Genomic DNA, 23,078 nt, shown 5'->3' with positions numbered 1-23,078 from the left:
TCCGCAAGGTGTCAGTTCTTCCTTTTTGCTACCCCATTTTGTTATAGAGTATTAGGACAAGTTAGTTGTCGTCGAATCTTGCATTCTTGCAAGTATCTTGAGAACTCATGCGAAGTATACTCTCCTCCATTGTCAGTGCAAAGGCATTGGATCTTTCGATCAAGTTCCTTCTCGACCTTCTCCTTGAACTCTTGGAACTTGCTAAATGCTTCTAATTTGTTTTTCATAAAGTACACCCATACGTACCTTGAGAAATCATCAATAAAAGTTATCATATATGATGACCACTGACTGATGGCTGCTTCACATGACCAAATACCTTAGAATGCACCAACTCGAGTGGCTCCTTTGCTCGATACCGAGAATCTTTATACGGCAACTGGTGTGCTTTCCCGAACTGGCATCCGGCATATACTATATCATCACGAACATCAAATTGTGGAAGTCTATTGAGCATCGACTTCTTCATCATCCCTTCAACTTATGATAGCTCACGTGTCCCAAGCGTGCATGACACAAATCGGATGTCTCATTCTTTCTGGCTTTGTTTACATAGGTTGTTTGTACCCACATTACGTAGATAGGCTTTAGTTTTCTTTCCTCCATAAGCGGTATGCTTGTCGGCCTCAGACTTTGATACACCTTCACGTCATTTGGACCAAATACCACGTAGTTGCCTAAGGATGTCAACTACGACACTGATATCAAGTTCTTTATCATCCTAGGTACATGGAATACATTCTCTAGTTGCACTTCTTTAGAATTTTATTGGGGCACGACCATCGTCTTGCCAATATATGTGATTGGTAGTTTTGAGTTGTTTGCAGTGACAACAACTCGTTCCCCTTTATATTATATCATGCTTGATAATTTTTCCGTATCTCCAGTCATATGGTTAGAGCATCCAAAGTCTACTATCCAATCATTATTGTAATTGATAAAATTTATTACTTATAGTAGTAAATGATAACTCATCTTGTGCATCTTCTTTGGAGGGCATGGCTGTGTCATATGTCATTGGTTGTATAATTGCACATGAAGCCTCAAAGTCCCAATATTCCTCTCTTTCATCTTGAGCGTTTATGGATGTTGCATCATTTCCTTCTACTTTATTATATCAACAGTCTCGAGCATAGTGACTGTTGGTCCCTTATAACGTGACAAGTTTAGTTCCAAGGGGGGGATAGGAACTATTTAAAATTTTGCCCGTATAGGCTGACTTCTTTTTAAGAAAAGGTTTACACAGCGGCGCTAAGTAATTCCAAGACACAAGCTTAGTCAACTTGTGACTAAGTCTGTTTCTTTATTAGAGTCAGGAGATAACACTTAGAGTCTATTCCTGAACTCAGCTTCTTAGTGCACTCAACTCAGTGTGAGTGCGTTACTTAGTCAGTTTTATAGCAAGCAATATATAAAGGAGTTTAAGGGTTAGAAATATGTTACTCAGCAGACATATCCTGGTTCGGCCTCTCCGCCTATGTCCAGTCCCGGGAACTCGTCCGAGCTTTTTGAATTCTCTACTGAGCTCTTTAAAGGTAGAGCAAGATACCTTTTACAATAGAAGCTGAGTATACAAGAGTACCTTCCTCTATACCTCTACTCACTCCTATATCTACCGCTGAGTACTATAATAGAGTACTCAGCCTCTCTTTTCTATTCTTCTAGAAATGATGAAGTGTTTGTCCTAAACAACAATTGCTAAGACACTTTATATGATTGAAAATCACTCTAGACTTTTACACAATAATTGGAAATTGGTGTAAGGTTTTTGCTTTTCTTTTCTCACAGAACTTCAAGTATGAATTTGGACAGCGTTTCGGCTAATTGAAGATCTACATCGATTGAAGCAAATGAGAGGCCTATTTATAGTGACACTTGAGGCACCGGTAATTTCGAATTTCAAAATAACCGTTGGAGGAAAACGGCTTCCTGTCGTTGTCACTCAGTACGCGCTCAGTGTTGTTGGCCAATGAGATTCTTGCATCTTTTGTCCTCGGCAGCTTTTCGTCCGGTAAACAGAATGTTTCGACATATTTGGCAAAGTCTTCCAGACAGCTTTCTGCGCCTTCTAAACTTTACCCAAAGTAGAAATACTTTGTCTAAAAGTTGGTTCTTGTCTGCCGCTGTCTTGTACTTCTTGTCGTTCCACTCAGCAGCTTCATCTTGAAGCAATTGAGAGAAGGCTTCTCGATCCTTCCTCGAGCTGAGCTTGTGCTTTTTACAAAACGACCGCGCTTTGAAATCTTAGGCCGTGAGGTCTTGATGTGTTGACTTGGGCTTGACTTCCACTTATGGGCTTTTGGACTTTTAATCTTAATGTCTTATATATCAATAAACTCAACATTGAACAAACACATTAGTATGAACAAATCAAGGCATTTAAATTTAATGTGTTAGAATATTTTTTTATCAATTACTTAAATAATTTTGTCAAATCAAAATCACGTGGAAATGTGTTTCAACAAACTCCCTCATTTTGATGTTGGCAAAAATATTCAGTTAAAGAACTCAGTGTTGAGCTCCCCCATGATAGTTGACCTTATATTACTCAGGATACTCTCCCGTAAGGGTTGAGCCACTGACTTAGTTTTACTTTAAACATTTCAAGGTTTAATCAAGTAAGTCTAAGGTCAGTTTTCAGAAATAGGTTAGCTTATAAATCATATTCTTTTTAACTCAGTTTATGCGGAAGATTTAGGTATCAGAGAGCGCTGAGTATATCTTTGTTCAATGTGTTTTAAAAAGACATGTAAAAGAGGTCAACTTATAGATCAACACAACATACAATCATAAAGCAATGTAGACAAATAGCACAGTTGATTTAATAAAGATGCATTAACTATTTAGCACAAAACATAAGTAAGCATCACATAAGATTGGTCAGTGTTGAAAAGATAGATGCATGCATAGTTTTGTATTCAGGTCAGCATAACAAAAAAAAAACAATGCATAAGGGAAAGACTACAAGTTTAACAAAATTGAATCTAGTCAATCCTAGTCAAGATATGTTTTCTTATAGTTGAGTTGGGCTTCATGCTCTTTAGCTTTTCCCTTTCCTTGTGTTTTTACTGACTTCCTGAAGCTTCCTCTGATTGCTGAGTTCTTTGAGCTTGTTCTTTGTCCCCTATTTTGCCACCATCGGCAGGAGGAGGAATGAAGGTGTCTTCAATGGCAGCTTGAGTTAGGCGTTTAGAGAATGCCTTCAGCTTTCGTGTGCTTTCATTTATGCCATCAAAAATTGGAACACCATCATCCAAAATAGCACGTGGAATCCTGATAGCTGCGGCACTTAGCATACTCAGAATATATACTTGAGACTTTCCAACCCAGTGTATACTGTCAGTAAGCATGGAAAATGCTTGATGAAACATCTTCAGCAAGGATGTGTCAAAGTACTGACGTTGAGCATTTAAGTGGCGCACGTGGTTGAAAGTAACTCTAGAGTACTTCAGGATTTCGTTCGTTTTGAGCTAGTCAGTTTCCATCTCGTCCTTGCTTAAGTTCAGCAGACGTACAGCCTCACTAATTTGCTCAATGGAGCATTGGGAGGAGGAAGAAAGTTGGTGATTGGTTTTCTCTTGCTCAGTGTGAAGCTGGTTGAAGAGTTCATGAACTTCGGCAGAAGTTGCATACATTGTGTTCGCAGCTGACAATTGATGAAGTTGACCCTGTAGAGAGTTCATGTGATTAACCATGGTCAGCTGGAGTTCGGCCAGCTTCGTTATTGATTCCTGCCTGGGCTGTTGAGATTGGAATGAAGTCATGACGCTCAGAAGATCCTTAAGACCTTTAATCTCAGTAAGAAGCTGCGTGACAGATGAGAGCTGAGTGGGCTCAACATTAATAGACCCAGCGGCATCGGCGTTTGTTTGATGAAGGTCCTGGAGAAGGGCTTGAGCTGAGTCAATGATTCTTCGACCAGACTCAGAGGCAGTAAGATAATTGAATGATTCATCATTTGTTGGCCCAGATGCCGGAAGAGGAGTAGAACCGAATGGAGGCGGTGTTTGGTTCTGCTCAACATTAGAAGTGCCAACATGATTAGCGGCTGGTCTTAAGGTAAGATTTCCAGTGGAAGCTGACTGGATTAGATTCTGCACTTGGATTTGTGGAAGAGGAGGATCGGCAGAATGTGTTACTTGCTCAGAGTCAGGCTGAAGCTGAATGGATTTGGGAAGCTGAGAGGGTTCAGTACTGACCTGAGCAGGCATTTCCTTAGTTTGCTCAACATGTGAAGGAGAAGGATCTTCGAGCACTTGCTCGGCATCATTTTGGCTTGGGGAAGCAGTTAAGTCGGCATGTTCCTTAGGCTGAGAAACAGAGGCTTGCTTTTCTTATTGCTCTGGTGGAGACTCAATAGGGTTAGAGAAGAACTTAAGGTGTATATCTATTAGGTCAGTGATCTCATCCCTCAGAGGTGAGTCACCCATGAGGTCAATGACGGGGGATCGATATGCCTTCTTCTTAAGTCTTCCTAGTCTCTTTATCTTTGGAGGAGTAGGGTCAGCAGGAATGGACTCAATAGAGTCAGTAGGTGAAGTTTCCCTTTGAACAGCGGGATGATTTGCCGTTGGCTCATCATCTTCTTCGTCAACCAGCTCAGTGTTGGTTGGTTCATATTGCTCATCATCAGCTGTCTCCTCAGTGTCAACCTGACCACCCAGTTCTTCTTCTTCTTCAAACTGACCCCCCAATTGGTCTTGTTCTTCCTCTTCATCTGACTATTGTTCAATGTCAATGTCTTGAATTCGTACATAATGTGAGTTAGGAAGAATGACGACGTCAGTTGGAAGGGCATCGATAGGACTTAATTTAGGAGAGATCTTCTTCTTCTTTCTTAATGGTTGCTCATCAATATCCTCTCTTTCTTCTACCTCAGGCTCAGCTTGCCTTGGTCTTTTCTCAGGTGACCTAGGTCCATCCTGACCTTGTTGAATTTGAGGCTTAGTTCCTCTGGATACAAATTTAAGCTTCTTTGGTGGAGAAACAACTTCTTCAGAGGTGCTTTGAACAACTTTCCTCTTTCTTTCCGTCCTTCCCTTTCGAGTCACCATCCCCTCAGTTTCCTGGACAGCGGCCCCTTTCCCTTTCTTGGGCACAATAGGTTGATCGTAGAACAGACCAAACAGTGCAACTGCAGTTATTTCTGTTCCTATTGTGTGGATTTCCTCAACTAAGCTCACCTTGTGGTCTTTGAGGATTCTGGTAATGATGGAGCCCAACCTAAGGGTTCCAGTGCTTCTTTGAAACCCACCGATTATGAAGACATGCATGTTTATCGGCGTGTAGGTCAGCATGTGCCAAATGAAGCACTGCTCAAAGTTTGTCGCTGAGTTGGTGCAGTTGATCTTGGGAAAGATGAAATTGGTTAGTATGTAGTGGGCCATCTTCTGATGCTAACCCATGGAGGTACTCGAAATCTCCCCTACATGACCAGGAGGCTTACAGAACTCAACGGAGTAGTTGGTTTTATCTTGGTCACCAGATTTACGAAGTATTGCTCCTTCGTTTTTCAGCTTGAGTAGTGAGGCAAGGTAGGCAGGATTGATGAAGATATCCTTTCCTAGAACCTTAGTTACCATATAGTCTTGGTCATCATCAGCGACTCGTAAGTTAGCGTAGAATTCCTTTACTAACTCAGGATAGGTATGTTCGCGCACTGAGAACAGCTCGGTCCAGCCGTTCTTTTTGATCCACTCACAAAAAGGTTGCTCAGCTTCCACAAAGCCCTTTAAAAACCATCTAGAGTGGTCAACCTTATATCCCCTTACACTCTCGTAAACAAGAGAGTAGGTGCGTTCCACGGGCTTCTTCGCCTTATCTTGCTTTTGCTTCCCTTTCGAGGAGGTGGCTTGGTCAGCCTTGGTTTGCTTCCTCGGTGTAGTGACCTTTGAGCGGTCACGCTGAGTTTCTTGAGACTTGGTGGGAGTCTCATGGTGTTCCTGCTGGGCAGGGGATTGAGGGTTTTCATCGGAGCGATTAACGGTGTAACCGGCATCGGAGACATTCTGAGAATCTTTTGCCATGATTCTTAGAGAAGTTTTGAGAAGTTTGGGAGTTTTTAGAGAAGAGTATTTGAATACCAGATTCTAAGCGTAAAGAGGTAAGAGTGGGAAATCGTCCACTATTTATAGAGGTTTCGAATTGATCCTAAGCGTTGAGGTGTCCGTTTGACCTCGAGATACTCAATCGACAAGGATTCTGGCATTTATGACACATTCGGCGCGTGTGTTTTCTAATTATTGCGCTTACGTCATCCTAGGTGGCTATTCAATTCGCGTGTTTTTCATTAAGTTTTACAACGGATTTTTACTAAGTGTTAAGGATCTCAAGCGTTTAAAGTTCTGAGAAGTCAGTGTTACGTAAAGAAGTAATTCGTATGCTTAATGGCCCAGCTCTAAGATAAACACTCAGCATGTATATCTACTCAGCATGTGACAGCACAAAATATTCAGCATGGTAATTCACTCAGCATGCACATATCACATATTGTACTTAGAATTTATTGAAGAGGATTAAACATACCAATGGCTTCTCTAAGTATGTTGAATTGCTCACGAGCCAGTGGTTTTGTGAAGATATCAGCAAGCTGCTCATCCATTGGGACATAGGTCAGCTTGATCTCTCCCTTGAGTATATGATCTCTGATGAAGTGATGTCTTATGCTGACATGCTTCATCCTGTTGTGCTGGATTGGGTTCTTTGATAGGTCAATGGCACTCTTGTTGTCACAATTCACTTCAATTATTTTAGTCTGAACCCCATAATCTTCAAGTTGTTGCTTAATCCATAGGACTTGAGCAACACAGCTTCCAGCAGCAATGTACTCAGCTTCAGTGGTTGACAGGGCTACTGACGCCTGTTTCTTGCTGAACCAGGACACAAGACAGCTTCCAAGGAAGTGGCAACCTCCTGAGGTGCTTTTTCGTTCAAGCTTGTCTCGTCCGTAGTCGGCGTCAGTGTATCCAATGAGTGTGAAATCATGAGTATTGGGATACCACAAACCTACATTCACCGAGCCTTGCAAATATCTAAGGATTCTTTTTATAGCTATGTAATGAGATTCCTTAGGGTTAGATTGATATCTAGCACAATAACATACTGAGAACTGAATGTCCGGCCTACTGGCAGTCAAGTAAAGTAGAGAACCAATCATACCTCGGTACAATCTGCTGTCTACTGACTTACCACTTTCGTCAGCGCAGAGGACAGTGTCAGTGCCCATAGGGGTAGATATTGACTTGCAATTCTCAAGTTCATACTTCTTCAATATCTCCTTAGCATACTTAGTTTGACTGATGAAGATGCCATTTTCCCCTTGTTTGATTTGAAGTCCAAGGAAGAAGGTGAGTTCTCCCATCATTGACATTTCAAACTCAGTCTGCATCTGCTTACTAAATTCCTTGCACATTGACTCGTTAGTGGCACTAAAAATAATGTCATCAACATATATCTAAGCCAATAGGGTATCTTTACCCTTTCTCTTAATGAATAAGGTTGTATCAGATTTACCTTTGACTTACTTTCTAGTCAGCGGGAAACTGGTCAGCCTCTCATACAGAGCATTTTTGAGCTTATAAACGTGGTTTGGGAACTTGGGATCCTCAAACCCTGGAGGCTGATTAACATAGACTTCCTCGTTTATAACTCCATTAAGGAATGCACTCTTAACATCTATTTGAAACAATTTGAAGTTCATATAACTTGCATAAGCACATAAAATTCTTATAGCCTCTAGCCTTTCCACTGGGGCGAAGGTCTCACCGTAGTCAATACCTTCTTGCTGACTGTAGCCCTGAGCTACAAGTCTTGCTTTGTTTCTGACCATGTTCCCTTGTTCATCCATCTTGTTGCGAAAGACCCATCTTGTTCCTATGGTCTTCTAGCTTTTTGGTTTTGGCACTAAGTCCCATACTTCATTTCTTCATACTCAGCCTCAGCCAAGTTCTTTGGTTCCTGAATTGAGACGAATGCTACGTTGCTGAGGTATCTCCTGAGTTGATTTCTTGTCATCAGGGTGTTCTCAGCGGCATCAAGAATGGCACTCTCTGAGTGTCCTCTTGGTATTCTGATCTCTTTTGGTAGATTTATGTCCTGTGCTGGTTGTGTTTCAATAATCTCTGCAGGTGTAGATTGGTGAGTGAAAACAATTTGAGTTTCGCTTTTACCTTTGGTCAGCCCTTGAGGCAATGACTCAGCAGATGTTTCTTGGTCAGCGGGAGCTGAGTGGGGGATCATCCTCAGTCAGCTGCATGTCTCTTCCTGCAGGGTTAGTTTCATCGAACTCAACGTGTACTGACTCTTCTAAGACCTAAGTTCGTTTATTGAAAACTATGTATGCTTTGCTGTTTGTTGAGTAGCCTAAAAAGATAGCTTCATCAGCTTTTGAGTCAAACTTAGCTAGGCTGTCTTTGGTATTTAAGATAAAACATTTACAACCGAAGGCACGAAAGTATCCAATGTTGGGCTTTCGTCCTTTCCAAAGTTCGTAGGGGGTCTTCTTTAATATAGGTCTAACTAGAGCCCTATTAAGTATGTAGCACGCTGTGTTGACAGCTTCTCCCCAAAAGTACTTTGGAAGCCTATGCTCACTCAGCATTGTCCTGGCTATTTCAACCAAGGTTCTGTTTTTCCTTTCAACAACCCCATTTTGTTGAAGGCGTTCTAGGAGCAGAAAAATTATGGTCAATGTCGTTGGCTTCACAGAATTCAACAAACTGTTGGTTCTTGAATTCTCCACCATTATCACTTCGGATGTGAGCTAACTTAAGGTCTTTATCATTTTCAAGTTTTCTTACTAAAGCTGAAAACATCTCAAAGGTTTCATCCTTGCTACTCAGCAAGATGATCCAAGTGTACCGAGAAAAGTCATCTACAATGACCAAGGAAAATCTTCTACCACCCAAGCTCAGCGGCTGGACTGGACCGAAGAGATCCGAGTGTAGTAACTCTAATGGACGCTTAGTTGAGACAATGTTTTTACTATGAAAAGATTATTTGGTTTGTTTTCCAGCTTGACAAGCGTGGCATAGTTGATCTTTTTCAAACTTAAGTTCTGGCAGTCCCTCAACTAATTGCTTTCTTGCTAATTTGGCTAGGAGGTCCATGCTTACATGACCAAGTCTCATGTGCCATAGCTAGAAATTTTCTTCCTTTGACACTAAGCATACAGTTTTTGAAAACTTCTTTTCTAAGTTCAGCATCAAGACGTTATCAATACGAGGGGCAGTTAAAATCAACTCATTTGTTTTACCCTCGAATATTTTACATCCAGTGTCATCAAATATAACTTTTCTCCCATTGTCACATAGCTGAGCTATGCTGAGTAAGTTATATTTGAGTCCGCTGACTAGGGAGACTGACTCAATAGTAGGATTACCACCAATGGTTCCTGACCCTACTATCTTACCCTTTTTGTTGTCTCCAAAACTTACACTTCCTCCTCGTTTACGCACAAATGTGATGAACTGAGTTTCATCACCAGTCATATGCCTCGAGCATGCGCTGTCAATGTACCACATCTTTAACTTCTCAGCACACCTCAGGCTTACCTGCATTATAGCTAGTTGCTTTTAGGTACCCAATTCTTTTTGGGTCCTTGTTTGTTAGGTTCAACAGGTAAAGCATCATATTTCATTTTATGACGATATACTTGGACAGTGTGTCCATTCTTCCCACAGAAGTCGCAGCTGACCTTCCGTTTAGGATATCTCACTGACTGGTCAGCACCCCAGTGCTGAGCATGCCAGCACACCTTAGTGGTGTGTCCTTTCTTCCCACAAAAGTCACACTGGACATTCCGCTGAGGATTCCATCTCTGTTGACTAGTACTTCGGTATTGAGTGTTCAGAGGAATATTTCTTTTATTCGGAACCTTAAGTTGGTTCTGAATAGATGTGACATCCTTCTTCAGTTTCTTAGAATCTGATTGGACCTCAGAGATAAACTTTTGCATAATTTCTACGTTACTATGCAAAGTTGAGTTGTCTTGGAGAAGATACCGAAGGTCACTCAGCTTGACCTCCTCAATCTCGTCACATCACCTGCTAAGTGCTCTAACCTTTTTGTTACACTTTTTGACAAGTGTGTAGAGGTCACTCAGGGTATTAACCATTTCATTTCTGAGCAAGGGTAGTGATATTACCTCAGTTGAGTGCTCCTCATCATCAGATGCAATGGAGGGGTCAGCATGCTCAGAAACACAAGGCTCAGCAAGCTCATCTGCCATGAAGCAGGTCTTTGCTGGCTTAGTGGCATCGTCTCCTGATGATGATGACTCATCACTATCACTCCAGGTTGCCACCATTGCCTTCTTGCCGTTCTTCCTTTCCTTCCTCAAGGTAGGACAGCTTGATTTGATATGGCCAGTTTGATGACATTCAAAGCATGTAATGGGCTTTGAGTTGTCCTTCTTGTACTTATTGTCACTTGACTCAGCTTTGTACTTATCAAACTTCTTGTAAGGCTTCTTCGAATATTTATCATTCTTTCTGAACAGCCTTTTCATCTTTCTAGTGAACATTGTCATTTCTTCATCATATGTTGAGCTCCCATCGGTGGAGTCAGCTTTCATGACAAGAGACTTTTGCTGCTTATCTTCAGACTTCTCCTTCACCTCGAAGTTCTTTATTGAGATCTCATGGGTCAGCAGGGAGCCAATGAGTTCAGCATACTTGTAGGTGGTTAAGTCTTGAGCTTCCTCAACAGCAGTTTTCTTGGCTTGCCAGATTTTAGGAAGACTCCTCAGTATCTTCTTGACTTGCTCTTCCTCAGTAAAGATCTTGCCAAGTCTCTTTAGCTCATTGATTATGTTTGTGAATCTTGAGTTCATGTCAGAGATTCCTTCATCATCATTCATTTCAAAGAGCTCGTACAACTTCATATGTTGGTTCACCTTGGACACCTTCACTTTGTTGGTTCCTTCGTAGGTGACCTCCAGCTTCTTCCAGATCTCCTGTGCTGACTCACAACCTGAAATTTTGTTGTACTCTGCAGCATCTAACGCACAGTGAAGCATGTTTATAGCCGAAGCATGATTTTGTAGCTTCTTGAGATCATCCTCTGTCCATTTAGTTTCAGCTTTAACAACCGTTTGGCCGTCAGTAGTTTCAACAGGAACAAATGGGCCTTGGAATATAGAAAGCCATGCACTCATATTTGTTGCCTGGATGAAATTTTTCATTCTGTTCTTCCAAAAGGTATAGTTAGACCCAAAGAACAGAGGAGGCCGAGTAATGGACAGTCCCTCAGGTAAAATCTGAGCTGTCTGATTTCCTGAGAGGAAACGAGTGTTGTTCTCAGCCATTGTGGGGATCAGCTCAAGATAGTTATATCTTGCTCAGTGAGCTATTAAGCTCTGATACCACTTGTTGTTCCCTTATAACATGACACGTTTAGTTCCAAAGGGGGGGGGGGGATAGGAACTATTTAAAATTTTATCCGTATAGGCTGACTTCTTTTTAAGAAAAGGTTTACACACAACGCTAAGTAATTCCAAGACACAAGCTTAGTCAACTTGTGACTAAGTCTGTTTCTTTACTAGAGTCAGGAGATAACACTTAGAGTCTATTCCTGAACTCAGCTTCTTAGTGCACTCAACTCAGCGTGAGTTCGTTACTTAGTCAGTTTTATAGCAAGCAATATATAAAGGAGTTTAAGGGTTAGAAATATGTTACTCAACAGACATATCCTCGTTCGGCCTCTCCGTCTATGTCCAGTCCCCGGCACTCGTCCGAGCTTTTTGAATTCTCTACTGAGCTTTTTAAAGGTAGAGCACGAAACCTTTTACAATAGAAGCTGAGTATACAAGAGTACCTTCCTTTATACCTCTACTCACTCCTATATCTACCGCTGAGTACTATAACCGAGTACTCAGCCTCTCCTTTCTATTCTTCTAGAAATGATGAAGTGTTTGTCCTAAACAACAATTGCTAAGACACTTTAGATGATTGAAAATCACTCTAGACTTTTACACAATAATTGGAAATTGGTGTAAGGTTTTTGCTTTGCTTTTCTCACAGAACTTCAAGTATGAATTTGGACAGCGTTTCCGCTAATTGAAGATCTACATCGATTGAAGCAAATAAGAGGCCTATTTATAGTGACACTTGAGGCACCGGTAATTTTGAATTTCGAAATAACCGTTGGAGGGAAACGGCTTCCTGTCGTTGTCACTCAGTACGCGCTCAGTGTCGTTGACTAATGAGATTCTTGCATCTTCTGTCCTTGGCAGCTTTTCATCCGGTAAACAGAATGTTTCGACATATTTGGCAAAGTCTTCCAGACAGCTTTCTGCGCCTTCTGAACTTTACCCAAAGTAGAAATACTTTGTCTAGAAGTTGGTTCTTGTCTGCCGCTGTCTTGTACTTCTTGTCGTTCCACTCAGCAGCTTCATCTTGAAGCAATTGAGAGAAGGCTTCTCGATCCTTCCTCAAGCTGAGCTTGTGCTCTGTACAAAACGACCGCCCTTTGAAATCTTGGGCCGTGAGGTCTTGATGTGTTGACTTGGGCTTGACTTCCACTTATGGGCTTTTGGACTTTTAATCTTAATGTCTTATATATCAATAAACTCAACATTGAACAAACACATTAGTATGAACAAATCAAGGCATTTAAATTTAAAGTGTTAGAATATTTTTTTATCAATTACTTAAATAATTTTGTCAAATCAAAATCATATGGAAAGGTGTCTCAACAGTGACCTCTTTTGCCATAATTATAGCATTGGTCGTTCTTGTGCCGAGTGTCTTCTCGTACGCTTGCTTATGGTTGTGTTGAGCTCCCCCTTGTTGCCAACTCCCTCTTTGTTGCTTTGTATGCCATCATTGTCTGAATCTTTCGCCATTTCTCGATCTCGTGATTTTTGGATCCTTGCTCTTTTTATTGCTAAAAAGAGCTTTATCTTCATCCTTGATTGAGACTTTAGACATTTGCTTATCTAGAGCTTATTGATTAGCCAATGTGTTTTCTAATCCATTCAAACTTGGCTCTTTAGCCCATCCACAGGTTGCCGTGACAAGCACGTTAAATTCGGGACGCAACCTATGGACTATTATTCTTCTCATTCTTGTTTCAATAATTTTATTTTTAAGATCCAATTTTGAAATGTCTTTACATAAAGTTTTGACTTTAGTAAAGTATTGAATCACTGACATGTCGTTTTGCAAGACCGATAGTAACTCATTCTCGAGTTGTTGGAGCTTGGCATTGTTCATTCTTGCAAATAATTCAACAAGAGTGTCACATGCTTCTTTGGGGGGTTTTTGGCATCCTTAATGTGTTATAGCAAATCTTCCTCCACCAAAATTGATAAAGCATACATAGCTTTACCACACTTGACCTTTCATGTCTTAAGATTATTTTGTTCCATCGAAGGCATTGTTTCATTACCTCCAACAGTCTCCCATAAATCTTGGCCAAGCAGATAAAATTGTATACGAGTACTCCAAGTACTATAATTATTATTATTGAGTTTTTCCAGAGTGCTTACTGAGGCTGACATATCTTCCATGACTTGGTTATCTCCTTTAATTAACCAAGTAAGTTTGGTCACTGACCAATAATTTCCATAGTCCTGGAATGCGCACTAAAAATCCCTTATACCACCACGATCCCAGATCGCGAACACCTAGCACTCAGTAAATAGTCCATGGCCGTCTGCTCATACTCGACCACATACCGAATCCTGACCGCCCGCTCTGATACCACTTGTTAGGAAAGTGGAGCACTTAAATAATATATATCTTATTGATATAGAAGAATGTAATATTACAAAAAAAAACTGTAAGCATTTATTATGAATCAAGCATTTGTTTTTTACACTATTTCACTCAATTGCTCACGTCACACATTCACTCTTCTTTAATTTCCTCACCTTTTTTTCTGCTTCTCCTTTTTCTGTATGTCTTACACATTTGAGGTTTGCTATTTGTACTAATCTAAAACTCATAAAGATCACTTGTTTATGTCAGTTCCATACAACAATATTAACCACAATTCTTTGATTTTTTTTTATGGAAGAAATCTCTTACGTCTTCTAAATAAGTCTTTATTAAATGTTTTGAATAATTTTTCGGTGCTGATATTTTATATTTGAATCTTACCGCATAGTTGCAAGTAAAAATGAAATCATAGATTTATTTTTTTGTGCAAAATCTGATCTGATTCGTATTTTACTAGTGTTTGCAATTTCAGTAAGTACCTTACTTGCTTATATCATTTCACGAATCTTATTATTCAGACTGTTATATTTTTTAACAATTTTTAACAGACTGGTTTACTTATACTAAGGGTAGAGAATTTCTTCCTTCTAATATTGCTTCTCTATCTTCCTCCGCCACCTTGAAAAGGCATAGATTTATAGTTAAAGTGGGTGCATGCGTTGGCTTTACAACTTCAATTCAATTGAAAGTCAAGAAGACAACATCAAAATTCTGATGTTTCATTCGAAATGCTTTTATCTTTAAGACATCCCATAACTAATTTCCATGCACGAAAAAGCATTCCAAATTTCGTTTCAACGCTTTTTTGAGATACATGAAATAGAAATCTCCGGAAACTGAAATTAAAAATTTTCGAGCACGTATCGGTAATTAAGAAAAATATGAAATGTGTTTCGAACTTTGGAAACTGTTTTCGCTCCAATTTCTGCAAAACTTCTGCAAATTGAAAATTGATCTTTCTGCGATTCTGTATCACACTAGGACTAGTGTATGAAAATTATAAATTTATAAATCACAATTCTTATATGTAAGTTTTTTATATAAATTTAAAATTGATTGATTACAATAATTTTATGTCATTGCTTGAATTCTTTTTCACCAGAATATTATAAGGCATCACGTGCATTGTACAGGGTTATGGACTAGGTAATTCCTACATTTGAGTATATTATTTTAATTTCAATTTTAAACTATTCATATACTTAAATGTATTACTTAATTTTACTATATAAATATCAGTTAGATATAATAAATCTTTAATACATATAATGTTATAATAAAAGAAAAATATACCATGCTCATTGAAAATATACAAAACCGGTGCTTTTGTTTTTGCTAAAAATATATATAAAAACAAAATTGTGCATTGCACGGATCTAAAACTAGTCTGCTTAAAAGCAAGAAAAAGAAATAAATTTACACATCAGCTTTTGATATACTAAAAATATGATACGTGACAAATCTATCTAGAAATTTAGTAGATAACATACTGAGTTCTTATATTAAGCACCCCATATTTCATATCACTTAGAGGACCCCCAATTCCATTTCGCTCGTGTATTGTGGCCCTGCTTAATAATTAAAATAATGGGGCTTCTTATAATATGTGTGGTCTATGTTACGCATTATTGCAAAATATGTATGGAGTGTGCTTTTAATAATTCTTCGAATGTCTACAGACTTAGAATACAGTAGTAAATGAGAAGCTTGACAAGAACGGACAATTTGCGCGAATAGATCTCCTGAACTCAACCAAAATACGCGTTTGACAGCAGCTCTGAGCTAAATTTTATTGAAATACCACTTCAACCTTAATTTTGATTTGACAAACATATATAAATTGGTGTTAATATCCCTAAGCATAATTGTTAACACATTAAATTTAAAGCGTTGATTTATGTTATACTAATGTGTTTGTTGAGTATTTTTGGATGATTTAAAATATATAAGTATAAAAAAAATTGAATTAAAGCCAAAGCCCAAGAGCTAAAGTCAAAAGCCCAAGTAAATGAAGAAAGAAGTCAAAATGGATCCCTGGCTTATAAATTGATCCAGCCCAGCAAGAAGAAGGATCCAGAAGAGAAAACCATTACCTTCACCACGAAGCTACTGACTTTGAAGACCAAAAAAGGAAGCAGACAAAGCATAAGTTGACTTATTAACTTGTAGACAAAGCCTAACCATTTGGGGAAAGATTTAGAAGCAACAGACAAACTGTCGCTGCGTTGGCCTGAAGTCTTTGCAAAAAATGGAGAGACAATCTGAAGCTTCTGTGTAAAGCACTGAAGCGCTGCTGATCGAGAATCAGATCGACAAAGGAGACATCATTGTGATTGGTCGTGGCACTGGCTACTAAGGATGAAATGGAAAGGAGAGCCATTTCCCTCCAACGGTTATTTCGAAATTTGAAATGACTGATGCCCTGAAGTGTCACTATAAAAGGCCTATCATTTGCTTCATTGGAACTTGATCTTCACATATATACAAAAGCTCTGAGCAAACTCATTCTCGAAGTTCCAGCAAAAAGCAAAGAAAAGTCATTTTACACAGACTCTTATTTTCTGTGTAAACAATAGAATAGTTCAATCAAAGTGTTCTTAGTTTAGCACAAAACATTATCAATCGCTATAGTTAGTTACAAGACTCTGAGTTGCTCGGTATTCAGCAATCAGAGTTAGATAGTTCTGAGTGTAGGCATATAGAGGACGGTACTTTGTAACTACTCATTAACTATTGTAAGGGTTTTTGCTCTACCAGAAAGAGCTCAGTAGTGGATTAAAGCTCGAAAGACGAATTTCGGGTACTAGATGCTGGTAGGAGGCTGAACTAGGATAAAACTGCTGAGTAGTATCTTCTATCCATTATCTCCTATATTTGTTTGCTTTTATCTTTGATGTGTGATTATCCAACTAAGCATGTGTTATCTTCTGGCTCAATATCAGAAAAAACGTTGGTTGCTAATCAACTAAAGTTGCATCTGACCGCACACAATATCTTTGTGCTATTGAACTTTGTGAAAAATTAATTTTCATAAGTTAAAATAAACCTAAAATTTTAAATAGTTCATGTAACACCCCCCCCCCCCTTTAGGAACTTATTCTCACAACATAAGGGACCAAAAAATCTATCTCCATTTAACATACAGACGACGATTCAGCAGTTCCCATCTGCCACTCCTCTTAAACCTTCCATCCGCCATACCTCAACACTTCCATTTTCCTCATCTTAGCATTCTCACCGGCTCATTGTTTCAAGTCGTTCCCTTCCTTTTCAGGTGTGCACTTCTCCCAATCCTTCTTCCATTTCTACTTCTGCTACTCTTTCTTGTTCATCTCCTCTTATTTTGTTAAGAGAACTAAATTAGGATTAAACTGAAAATTATATTAGATAATGAAGTATCTAAGATTGGGCCTTGAAATTCAAATGCCATTTTTGTTATTCTGATTTACATTGAAGTTTGCAAGATTGTGAGATGTTGATTGGGCTATAATTTGAGTGTTGGATGCTAAATTGTGTATCATTCCTTTTATCATTCCTTATATTGCGTTTCTAATTGATTGGATTTGATATGTATAATTGTATATTTTATTGTTTCATATAAACCCACTATGCTAAAACAGTTGTACATATGCACTCAAATACAATTGATTTGAGCTATGTTTTCGTTTTCATTCTTAAAATCAACGCAAAATTGTGTTATTTACAGGTTTAGAAAACCTTTTCTTTTTTCATTACAGAGTGTGGATTAGGATATGTTAATTATAGAATTAGGAATCATTTGGTTTGCATTGGGAAAATAGTATAATGGAATGAGACGATTTGTCAAACTAATAAATTTTTTATGTACTTTTGAACTATTTTGAAGCGAATCAATAATCATTAAACCTCTTGTTGCTAAGTGAAGTTTATTATATATTCTAGCAACATACTCCTCTCTCTTCAAAAAGCGGACCAAAATACTCTCAAAAGATAATATCAATGCACATAAGCACTTTAATAGCTGCTTTTGGTGCGTGCACCAAAAACAGCTAGTGAGATGCTTCTTTTGCATTTAATGTTATTAATTGTGCTAGAGGTTAATATTTTATTGTAACTTATTTCTACGTATTTTAGTGTTTGGTTTATATATTAAATTGATTGAATTTTTTTCTCATTTTCGGTGATGCTCTATTTTATTTTATTTTTTATAAATTGATGGGTTTTAAATATTATTGGTAGAAAGTAGTTAAGTTGTTAAATATAATAAATGTAATAAATTGTGCAATAATTGTGGAAAATTTTACTTTTACTTTATAAATCAATATATGTTTCACTCTTCCCTACCAACATAAGCTTTCCACATGCAATTGAACCTATCCTTTAGAAGTATATGAACCAGTCGGTATTGAAAACCTTCGTCATGGACTTGCTCCTAATTTTACGGCTTACCTCACATGGGATTTATAGTTCCGTAATAGAGTCACCCATAAGAATGTCAAACTCGATCTAGTTGAACATATATGACAACATTTCAGAGTCACAGACTTTAATGCATGATTCTCTTAAAATATTATGTAGTATGTAACCCGTGTTTTAATCAATTAATAATAATTATTCCAATAGTGTTTTTTTAATTTTTTTTTCAATCAATAAATAATTAATCACATAATAATTTTTTATTTATGTAATTTTATTGAAATAATAATACGCATTGAATTAATTATTATATTGGATAAATATTTTTGTAGTATTAATAATTAGTATTGAATTTATTAGGTTGTTGGGTAAAAATTATTAATTGTATGTTATTTGAATAATAGAGTATTTTATGACAAGTGAGGCCTATCAAAATTTGAAATAACAAAGTACTCTAGTAGTGTGTGATTATAGAGTCTTATTTTGGATGATGTGGACGTGACCGGATGTTCTTATCCATTACTTTTTTCCCTTAAATCTTTTTTTTTTTGAATCTGCGCTAAGATGCTCAATGACATCAAATAAATCTCCTAAACTCAACCAAAATGCACGTTTGGCAACGGCTCTGAGTCTGAATTAAATTTAGCTCAATTTACCTCTAAATCATACACGGAAGACAAATTTGTGAATAACTCAAGGTCTATGTAACATTTTAAGCATAAGAAGATGGATAAGATTTTTTTTTTCCAAAACAAGATGGATAAGAAACTTTAATATTAATAGGATGGAAAAAGGAAAGGGCCATTTCCCTCCTCTTTTCCCATTAACAATATCGATAATCAAACAGCTCTTCATCTGCTTCACTGGGTATCTTTCTTCCTTCTTCTTCCTATTGATCTCGATTTCTATTTACTGAAGCCTTGATACTCTTCTTTCTCTTTGTTTATCCAGGCTACGATTTTCCAGTACGAAGCTTCATCTTCTCCTTGTCCCTAGCATTTTTCCTGATACTCTTCTCTCTCTTCATTTCTCCTGGTTACGATTTGTTTTTCTCACTAAGAAGCTTCATCTTCTGCGTGGCTTCTCCTTGTCCAATAAGAGAAAATGAAAAATTAATTGCATTATCATTTTAAGACAAGATATAAGCAATGTCCATTATCAAACTAAATAGGTAGGATGTCCATGGTCAATCATGAATATGGCTGGGCATGGATCCAAAAGATACTAAACAGACTAAATTGCTAAAGAAAAAGATTCAGAATTGGAATGAACTTTTGACTCTTTTTGACCAAATTCGACCAGTTCGGTCAAAATAAGCCAACGATTTGGTCCAATTTTGGATTATTTTCCTCGTATATTCGATCTAATATAATACAGATTTAAAAAATAGTTGATCAATTGCTTAATGTATCCATTTAAAAAGGACTTGATATGCTAAAAAATCATTTATCTAAGACTTAATGTATATATTTGAAAGACTTATAGCTTAATCATTCAAATATACATTCTTCCTAAATTCTTTACTATAAGATCAAATATTATACATATTTTAAAAATTTATTGGCTTAATTTTATTATCATATTAGTAAAATTGAAATAATTCAAATATTATTGATGAAATATTTTAAGCAGTTAATGACAAAACATATAATATGTATTATACTAAAAGTGTGAAACAATACACAACATGTTGAGATGGCCGAGTTGGTCTAAGGCGCCAGATTAAGGTTCTGGTCCGAAAGGGCGTGGGTTCAAATCCCACTCTCAACATTGAAAATGTTTTTTTCCTAATCCAATTTCACATTTTGTTTTTTTATTATTCATAACATCATTGTTTTAATATATTTTGTTAAAATCAAAGTTCTACGTTTCTACGGTAGGTGGTCGATCGGCCACCACCAGTAGCCAATCGGCTACTAGCTGTAGAAAGGCAGAAATCTGCATTTGGCCCATTTCGTCGGGTTGAGTTTGTAGTTTCCCATTTTCGGTAAATTTATGTTTTAGTAGGCGTAAATAGACGTATAGATGAACTAACGCATAAAATGCGATTAATTACGGATTAGGGGTGTTTCTAGAATAAATATTAAATTTGTTAAGATATATAGATTTAGTTCACAGATCAAACTACATGTTGATTGGATAGGACAATATGATCTGAATGACGAGTCTGGCGTCGTAGTTAAATCCGAAAGACGAGTCCCAACGTCCCACGGCTAATGTTTATCTATTTAGCAGTTTATAAGTTTGTTTAGGGTTAGATTGGTTGTACAGGGCTATTTGTACCGTTTTGAAATGTAATTTATTATTTAGTATTTATTTATCGCTTTTAGTGTGATGAACGAATTTATAAACTGAAAATGAATTAGATTATAAATGATATTTCAACAAAAGTCAAGTCTATGCATTTATTAATCCAACTCTTAGGTGTCATTTGGTTCACGGAATGGAATAGAATAGAATAGTTATTCCATAGAATAGTTATTCCATAGGCGTGGGTTCAAATCCCACTCTCAACATTGAAAATGTTTTTTTCCTATTCCAATTTTACATTTTGTTTTTTTTATTATTCATAACATCATTGTTTTAATATATTTTGTTAAAATCAAAGTTCTACGTTTCTACAGTAGGTGGTCGATCGACCACCACCAGTAGCCAATCGGCTACTAGCTGTAGAAAGGCAGAAATCTTCCTTTGGCCCATTTCGTCGGGTTGAGTTTGTAGTTTCCCATTTTCGGTAAATTTATGTTTTAGTAGGCGTAAATAGACGTATAGATGAACTAACGCATAAAATGCGATTAATTACGGATTAGGGGTGTTTCTAGAATAAATATTAAATTTGTTAAGATATATAGATTTAGTTCACGGATCAAACTACATGTTGATTGGATAGGACAATATGATTTGAATGACGAGTCTGGCGTCGTAGTTAAATCCGAAAGACGAGTCCCAACGTCCCACGGCTAACGTTTATCTATTTAGCAGTTTATAAGTTTGTTTAGGGTTAGATTGGTTGTATAGGGCTATTTGTGTCGTTTTGAAATGTAATTTATTATTTAGTATTTATTTATCACTTTTAGTGTGATGAACGAATTTATAAACTGAAAATGAATTAGATTATAAATGATATTTCAACAAAACTCAAGTCTATGCATTTATTAATCCAACTCTTAGGTGTCGTTTGGTTCACGGAGTGGAATAGAATATAATAGTTATTCTATAGGAATAGAATATGAGAGAATGAAAGAATAACTATTCAAATGTTTGGTTAAAAAAATAAAATAAGTTGGAATAACTAGTGATATCGAACTATCCTTGAAGTATCTGAATATTACTTCTAAAGACCTACAAAATAGAAAACTGTCAGATAGGGGGCCGGAGACCAGCAAACCCTCTTCGATGCTTAAGTCAGTATTGGGAATACAGAACTTAGAGAGAATCTAACAGTATTCAGTTATTTAGAAGTGTGCACCTTCCTTCTTGATCTTGGTGCTTATTTATAGACATTTGAGTTTGTGACTGGACACACGTGTCACTATCAGATTAGTTCGGAGCCTAAATTCCTGTAATAAGTGACTTTAGCATGTAACTTAGAGTTTGAGGTATTTTCCCTTTGGTTATTTTCGGAAAAGCCCTTCGTACTTGGGTGGGCTGACCAAATATATGAAATAATGGGCCTGAGCTTATTTCCTTAAGACCATTTCCTTCTTTCATTCCATATCAACTAGTTTTGTAAGTCAAAAGACATCATTCACTAGGTATCTTTCTTTTTCTTCTTCCTTCTTCTTCCTATTGATCTTGATTTCTATTTACTGAAGCTTTGATACTCTTCTTTCTCTTTGTTTATCCAGGCTACGATTTTCCAGTACGAAGCTCCATCTTCTACTTGTCCCTAGCATTTTTCCTGATACTATTCTCTCTCTTCATTTCTCCTGACTACGATTTGTTTTTCTCACTAAGAAGCTTCATCTTCTGCGCGGCTTCTCCTTGTCCAATAAGAGAAAATGAAAAATTAATTGCATTATCATTTTAAGACAAGATATAAGCAATGTCCATTATCAAACTAAATAGGTAGGATGTCCATGGTCAATCATGAATATGGCTGAGCATGGATCCAAAAGATACTAAACAGACTAAATTGCTAAAGAAAAAGATTCAGAATTGGAATAAACTTTGACTCTTTTTGACCAAATTCGACCAGTTCGGTCAAAATAAGCCAACGATTTAGTCCAATTTTGGATTATTTTCCTCGTATATTTGATCTAATATAATACAGATCTAAAAAATAGTTGATCAATTGTTTAATGTATCCATTTAAAAAGGACTTGATATGCTAAAAAATCACTTATCTAAGATTTAATGTATATATTTGAAAGACTTATAGCTTAATCACTCAAATATACATTTTCCCTAAATTCTTTACTATAAGATCAAATATTATGCATATTTTAAAAATTTATTGGCTTAATTTTATTATCATATTAGTAAAATTGAAATAATTCAAATATTATTGATGAAATATTTTAAGCAGTTAATGACAAAAACATATAATATTTATTGTATTAGAAGTGTGAAACAAAATATAAAATGTTGAGATGGCCGAGTTGGTCTAAGGCGTTAGATTAAGGTTCTGGTCCGAAAGGGCATGGGTTCAAATCCCACTCTCAACGTTCAAAAAGTTTTTTTCTCGTTCCAATTTCACATTTTGTTTTTTATTATTATTCATAACATCATTGTTTTAATATATTTTGTTAAATCAAAGTTCTACGTTTGAATGTTGAGATGACCGAGTTGGTCTAGGACACCAAATTAAGTTTCTTATCCGAAAGGGCGTGGGTTCAAATCCCACTCTCAACATTCAAAATGTTTTTTTCCTATTCCAATTTCACATTTTGTTTTTTTATTATTCATAACATCATTGTTTTAATATATTTTGTTAAAATCAAAGTTCTTCGTTTCTACAGT

The 23,078-nt window shown here is 37.1% G+C and overlaps 2 non-coding genes across 2 annotated transcripts; both read left to right on the top strand.

Annotated features, from left to right (window-relative positions):
• The first annotated feature begins 19,805 nt into the window (after positions 1 to 19,805).
• TRNAL-AAG (transfer RNA leucine (anticodon AAG)) lies at positions 19,806 to 19,886 on the top strand. Its single transcript has one exon. It is a non-coding gene; the product is annotated as a tRNA-Leu (tRNA).
• Positions 19,887 to 22,702: 2,816 nt separating this feature from the next.
• On the top strand, positions 22,703 to 22,783 carry TRNAL-AAG (transfer RNA leucine (anticodon AAG)). The gene has a single exon. It is a non-coding gene; the product is annotated as a tRNA-Leu (tRNA).
• Positions 22,784 to 23,078: the final 295 nt, after the last annotated feature.

The sequence above is a fragment of the Euphorbia lathyris genome, chromosome 3 (assembly GCF_963576675.1).
Source record: "Euphorbia lathyris chromosome 3, ddEupLath1.1, whole genome shotgun sequence".
Classification (NCBI taxonomy): Eukaryota; Viridiplantae; Streptophyta; class Magnoliopsida; order Malpighiales; family Euphorbiaceae; genus Euphorbia; species Euphorbia lathyris.
The sequence above is the reverse complement of the archived record's forward strand: the minus strand, read 5'-3'. Positions and strand labels throughout refer to the sequence as shown.